This window comes from Littorina saxatilis, linkage group LG4, assembly GCF_037325665.1.
Source record: "Littorina saxatilis isolate snail1 linkage group LG4, US_GU_Lsax_2.0, whole genome shotgun sequence".
In the NCBI taxonomy this organism is placed as follows: Eukaryota; Metazoa; Mollusca; class Gastropoda; order Littorinimorpha; family Littorinidae; genus Littorina; species Littorina saxatilis.
Genome location: NC_090248.1, coordinates 37932109 through 37939171, shown reverse-complemented (window position 1 = coordinate 37939171; position 7063 = coordinate 37932109).

Genomic DNA, 7063 nt, shown 5'->3' with positions numbered 1-7063 from the left:
ATAGACCATATAGCCTGGACCGCCAACTCGTCACGTGACCCTTCGAGGTTACGACGCTCGACTTTCAGGGGCGCTTAGCGTCCGGTTTGAAAGGCCAGCGATTCGAAGACAGTGAAAAGAAAGCACGCTCCAGTTATTTGTGACAATGGGAGGTGACAATGAACTGGATTTTCCAAAACTCCAAACTAAACTTAACAAAACTCATCGAAAAACGTGTTCCATATGCACTTTAGCTGAGTTTATTTTAGCATTTTCAGAACTTACCTCGGCAACTTCGTCCATGTTTACAATCGACACCGGATATGACATCCCCCTGATTTCTGAAAGGCCATGTTAGCGTAGGTTCCTAAATGCGAGAGGCCGCTACCTCGTAATAGAGAGAAAGAGCGGAGAGAGAGCTAGTTGGCGGTCCAGGATAAATGGTCTATGCTCCTCCCCACCACTGCGGCCCCTTCAATCTTTAAGCCAGTCCTTCCGAGACTTGTAAAACAGCTTCCTTCGGCTCGACAGAAAATTTCCGATCTTCCGTTTCCGCTGTGGAAGTGGCTATCGTGATGTAGCAGCGGAGCAGTCTGAACGGTCTCAGCTGGAAGGAAACCCAATGTGGACACATCCGCTGAAAAAAAAGAAAGAGAAAGAAGAGAGAAAGCAAGAAGATTAAAAAAAGAGTACATTGTTGTTTGAAAGAGAAAAAAAGAAGAAAAAACAGGAGATTGAAAAAATACATTGTTGTTATTCTTCGTACAGCGGTTTTTCTGTGCCCTTGCGTTTTGGGGTCACACGGGATTTCGTCTTGAGATCAAGATTACTTGTAGAGGGGACTAAGGGACTGAGGGTAGGGTGTTGTTTCAGTTTTTGGATATCTTTGTGTGACCGATCACGTACACAGCCACAGACAGATATGTCCACGCTTAACACTGGATAATACCATGGACATCATTTTGCAGCTTGACTCAGGAGTCACTTGTAGTATTAAATCAGCAACAACAACAACAACAACAGCAACAACAACAACAACAACAACAACAACAACAACAACAACAACAACAACAACAAACACAAGGAACTTAGTCGATAAATATGAGGGCCCCAAAGGGTTTAAAATCGTGATCGTGATTGGCGTTTTTTTGACCTTTCTGTGACCGTGATTGCCGAAATTTCCATTTCTGTGATCGTGATGGGACTTTGCCCGTGATCCGTGATGACAAAAAAATCAAGTCTCGTGATCGTGATCGTCATTTGTTTTCGTGATCGTGATGGGCATTATTGCAAAGCATTTTATTTTCAACATACATTTTTCACAGCTGTATCACTCTATGATCCTCTATTCGTCAAGGAGCCAATCCCGATTGAAGGGAAGCAACAACACATTCAGAAATATGATTTTGACAGCGATTGCTTCCCTTTAAGAGAACCAATCACACACAAAAAAGAGATCCAATCAGAAGGCAAATTGCAAAAGTCTGCCAAACTTCATCCAATGGAAGGGCTTCGTGCAAAAGTTTTGAGTGCATTCAGTCAAATTCGAATTCGAAGATCAAAAATGGCGTGCAGCGGTACTGTCATCGAACTTCTGTTATATTTTGTGGATTCAAGCCAGACCAAAGCAGGCGGCGAGAATGCCTTCCTTGGTGGAAAGGTCAGGCTACGGGTCGGTCTTTCCGAAGACGAAATATCAAGGTATGTTGATCTATGTTGCTCTTGAAATTTGTTCAAGATCTTTGAGTTTGAGTGAGATCATTGACATTGTCGACATTGCCAGGTCCGGCTGTCACTCGCTCAGTGTGACCTCGACTGGCTCGAGATCGAGTCTGCGTTTAGCCAAACTGAAACCGAAATTAGAAATGTGTTTTTCATCCCAGCAACGTGGACACGCTTGGCATAGATTCTAATTGTCGCTTCTTTGCATTAAGCTTGGATTTATTTTAGCGCCTTTAAACTTTAATATCAACAATGGGTTAAATTCAGAAACAATGGCGGGGAGACGTGCCAGTTTGGGTCACTTGATCCTCATGTCAAAGACGATCAAAGTCATGTTCGTTGGGGATTTTGTCAGGCATGCTACTTTTCCGGTAATTGCCGGAAATCCGATAAAGCCGTTTTCAAAATCCGGTAAAGTCAAATTTATTCCGGTGAAGTTGAAAAATTTCCGCAAAAACGATCCGTGTGAATATCGCGCAACGCGACCGGGCGCCGGTCTCAATGAAGCCAGCGCACAGTAGTGTTGTTTTCACCAGTTTAAAGGTGTGTTGAATGGTGGTGGGGGGAGGCTAAAATGGGATTTTTAACAAGATCACAACACTATTACAGCCCTGAAAATGATGCCCAGAATGCACCAGATTGCACAGATTTTAACCGTTTTTTGAAAAAAAATCCGGGGGGGCATGCCCCCGGACCCCCCTAGTTGGCTCGCCTGCTTTGCAGGCTCAGGCTTGTGGCTTCGCCACTGGCACTGCGCGCTTCTTTCAGGTAAAACCATTTTTGGCCTGTAGCATTCCTGTTTGTTTTTCAAGACCATGAAACCAGGCGATGGTGTACCTCAAATTGTATGGCAAAGTTGAAAATAAAGAACCCATCACACATACATGTACTTTAATTTCAATGCACCCAACAGTTTTTGAGAAAATGGGTTTACAAGATTTAGCTCTGGAAATGTGAAATTGTGCAAGTATAATATATTCATGTGTGTGAGTGAGGGTGTGGGAGTTGAATGTATATGAGTGGAGAGAGAGAGAAAGAGAGAGAGAGAGAGAGAGAGAGAAAGAGAGAGAGAGAGAGAGAGAGAGAGAGAGAGAGAGAGAGAGAGAGAGAGAGAGAGAGAGAGAGAGAGAGAAAAAAACCCAACGAAAACAACATTCTTGTTACTGATTACAAATCAAGATATGTATTTCTATGTGTGTATGAAAGAGAATTCAAAAAATAATAATGAAAAAGTGCAACAGTTCTGACTTTGTGTTGAATAAACAATAGATCCAGAGGAGCGAATTACTGTGTGGTTGTGTTTACTTTGACACGTGCTTTCTGTACATGCAACTTTTACCGTGACCGTGATTTGCCACTGGTGTTCGTGATCGTGAAAACAAAAATCAAGGTAACTGTGATCGTGAAAGCTAAAATTTCCCTTCCCGTGATCGTGATGATACACCCCTTTGGGGCCCTCAAATATCGACAGGGGGCTGACTAATGGTTTAAATGTGAAATGTGTGTATAATAATGGGTGTGGGTCTGAAATGAAGTTAGGTAGTAGTTAACATTTGTTTTGAATAATTATTGGTATTTTGACAATGTGGGTAGCATGGAAATGTAAGCATTTGAATGTAAGTCTTAGGTACCATTGTACCCAGGAAGAGAGACCAGAGATAGGAGTAGGTTGCAATAGCTTGTGTGGTCTTTGAGTTTTGTTTTTGGAAAGATAATATTTATTGTTAAAGAAAAAGAAGACAATTACAGTAATGCAATATTTATTGTGAAAACCAACGATTGTACAAAGAACATGTGAAGCAACATTATGTCTATGATGATGTGAAGAAAATTAGTTATGATTTAATACTATTATTATTTAGACTTGAGACTGACAGTGTTGTGACGAGCGTTGGCTAATGGTAACGAGTACATATATGTGTGTAGTTGTGGTGTGTGTGTGTGTTTGCGCGTTGGTTTGGATTATGGGTGTAATTTGTAAAACAGATGTGACAGTAATAATGGAGTTCACATCAGTGAGGTTAGTTTGAAATGGAACACACGCACGTTTTTGAAAAAAAACAATATGAAATTTTGAACCATGAGATCTTTATTAAATAATAAACTGAACATCAGCAAAACATCAAAGCAATTATTAATAAGGTTTGAAAAGCTTGACTTACTATGTTAAATAGTGGATTGAAGGCTGAAAACGTCATTTACAAATTACATCTGAGATAGGGAGGGCGGGTGGGGGAAGTGCTGAAAGTGTGGATGAGAATTAAAAAAAAAAATGCTGAGTGACAACAGGGAGGTTAAAGGCTGCCCTTTTCGTAGCGTTCATTAATTAATTCCTATTGTTTACATGTGCCAATAATGTTATAAAACTGTACCTAAGGGGACATAATAACGATTGGCTGTAGCTTTCGAACACAGAAAAAATTATTTCAGTATTGCAAAGTGGTTTTGATAGTGTCGAATGTAAACAGAACAGTCTCAAAGTGAAAGTGGATGTTTTCCGGAAATTGCGAAGTTAACAAGAATACCGGCAGAAAAGCGCGCTTTCCTGCTTTGCACAATACGCTACCGCACTAATCTGGCGTGTCAATATCACTACGTTTTGGACGTGGAAGGTGAGCGATTTCCTTCCGCCCTCAGCTAATTCAAGAAATCACCCCCTCCTAGGTACACGTGCACTCAAGTTAACCTCTGCTTTGACCTGTGTGCCAAGAGTCAGATGAGAGAGAGAGAGAAAGCGAGAGCGAGAGAGAGAGAGAGAGAGAGAGAGAGAGACACACACACACACACATAGACAGAGACAGACGTGACATAGAAAGACAAAAGCGGAGAGACTCAGAGGGAGACACAGACAAAGACATGCATACAGAGAGAGAGAGAGAGAGAGAGAGAGAGAGAGAGAGAGAGAGAGAGAGAGAGAGAGAGAGAGAGAGAGAGAGAGAGAGAGAGAGAGAGAGAGAGAAAATGTAACTGATCTCGTGAGAACGGTTGAGGCCTTGCAAGGTTTTGACGGCAACAATGATTATTGTAGTTTTCTAAGACTTTCTGTTTGATTTGTAATATGTTGGGAAGACATATTTATCAATTGATCAACAAAATACAACATAGTACAAAACGACACAACATTGTTAAAATCATTATTGGCCAACGTTGAACGTTTACGAAGGCCTCAATCTTCCCGCGCCGTAGACCAGATTAATAGGTGCTTCATTTTGGTATTTTGATTTACATAACATTAAACCTTTCTTGGGGTTCATGGTCATGGCAACAGCCATATTAATATTATATGATGTATGATTTTATATTTCAGCATATGTGAATTACATGTCATCATACCAAACTGTCATACATTTTTATTCCTACATTATTCTGATTGATCACAACCAAACCTACTATCATTGGACACATCCAAATGCAAGCGCCTGTTTTTGACAACTTGCCATTGATCTAAAAATATATTTTTAGATCAGTGCAACTTGCTTGGATCTCTTGTTTGGCCTGTAGGTAAAATGTACAATGTATTTTCTGATTTGTGCACAAAAGCGTTTCTTTTTCTTCTTTTTTTTAACATAACAATGTTTAATGTCACTGTATGTTTGAAAGACCATGGTCAAATTTGTAAAACAAATGTTAAATTAGAAAATAAATAACATTTTGGTTCATGATTTTTCCTACACCTGTGCTGAAAATAAGACATAAAAATGTTGGTATATAAGTCACTCAAATGCAGAGTATTATGAATGGTTTGAGTTTGTTGCGGTTAACCCTGGACAGTTCGGCCTATGATGTTTTTGTTGAACAATTTTGCCGTCACACCTCCCATAGAGTGACGTATTTTACAACTTCCTGTGTTACACAAACTCAGTGATGACCAATTTTGCCTTCACCCCTCCCATAGGGTGACGGATTTCACAACTTTCTACTGATGAACAATGTTGCCTTCACCCCTCCCATAGGGTGACGGATGTCACAACTTCCTGTGTACACAAACTGATGACGTATTTCACAACAAAATGGCGCTGCCCATGGTCAACCTCGAAACTATCCGTATAGAATGGGGGCCTCCTGGCCCCCATAAAAACAAAACTTGGGGGGAAAGAAATCAGGAGGAAACGAGGTTTTTATTCTTGATGTCCTTTCGACAGCTTTTTTGTTGTTGCTTTGTTCTGCTCTTGCCCAGTGTGATTTGGGTCATCGTCTCGAGATGAGGGCTGAGGTGCACGAACCAAAAATGGGTGTCACCCAAACGGGAGAGAACCTTCTTCTTCTTCTTCAGCGTTCCAGAATTGTTCTGGTTACGTGTGAGCTCGTTTGCTCATTTGGGTTCCCCACACTATACTCTGAGATTAACTATGCACCACAGCGCAACCACTACCGCGCTAAACAGGCTCGTCACTTTCACTGCGTTTTGCACGAGCGGCGGACTACGGTCATTGTGAAACAATGCAGTGCGTCCAGTTTCATTCTGTGAGTTCTTTCTTTCTTTCTTTCTTTATTTGGTGTTTAACGTCGTTTTCAACCATTCAAGGTTATATCGCGACGGGGAAAGGGGGGAGATGGGATAGGGGAAAGGGGGGAGATGGGATAGAGCCACTTGTTAATTGTTTCTTGTTCACAAAAGCACTAATCAAAAAATTGCTCCAGGGGCTTGCAACGTAGTACAATATATGACCTTACTGGGAGAATGCAAGTTTCCAGTACAAAGGACTTAACATTTCTTACATACTGCTTGACTAAAATCTTTACAAACATTGACTATATTCTATACAAGACACTGGGCGAAAAGTGGCGTTTTGTATCTTACAAAACTACTCAAAATCCCAACAAAACTTCAAGTTTCAATAGGTTTATCACATTTTGGTGTTCACGACAACGCCAGATTTTGATTGGATTTTGTTGAAGTTATCGCTGCGAAATTGCCTGGAATTTCAGCGCGTTTTGCGACGGTCAAAACATCATGTTAAACCATGTTACAGCATGTCTGTAACATGCAAAAATGTCAAGTTTTGATGGGATTAAAGCTTTGGTTTAACGCCAAGTAACATCATGTTATCGTAGACTTAACTTGCAAAACTGCTTGTTTTGGTGGTGTTACAGCTTGCTTGTAATGTGATTAACATCATGTTATTGCTGGTTTAACATGCAAAACCCCATGTTATGTTGGTGTTAAAGATTGCTCAAATGCCTATTAACTCCATGTTATGTTGGTGTTAAAGCTTGCTCAAATGCCTATTAACACCATGTTAGTTGGTGTTCGGCTTGATTATTAATGTAAAAAAACACCATGTTATGACGTTCACATAATTGTTTTCACCTGGATGGAATTTTGTGGAAAAGAAAGCATGTTCTTTGGGAATTGTGTGCG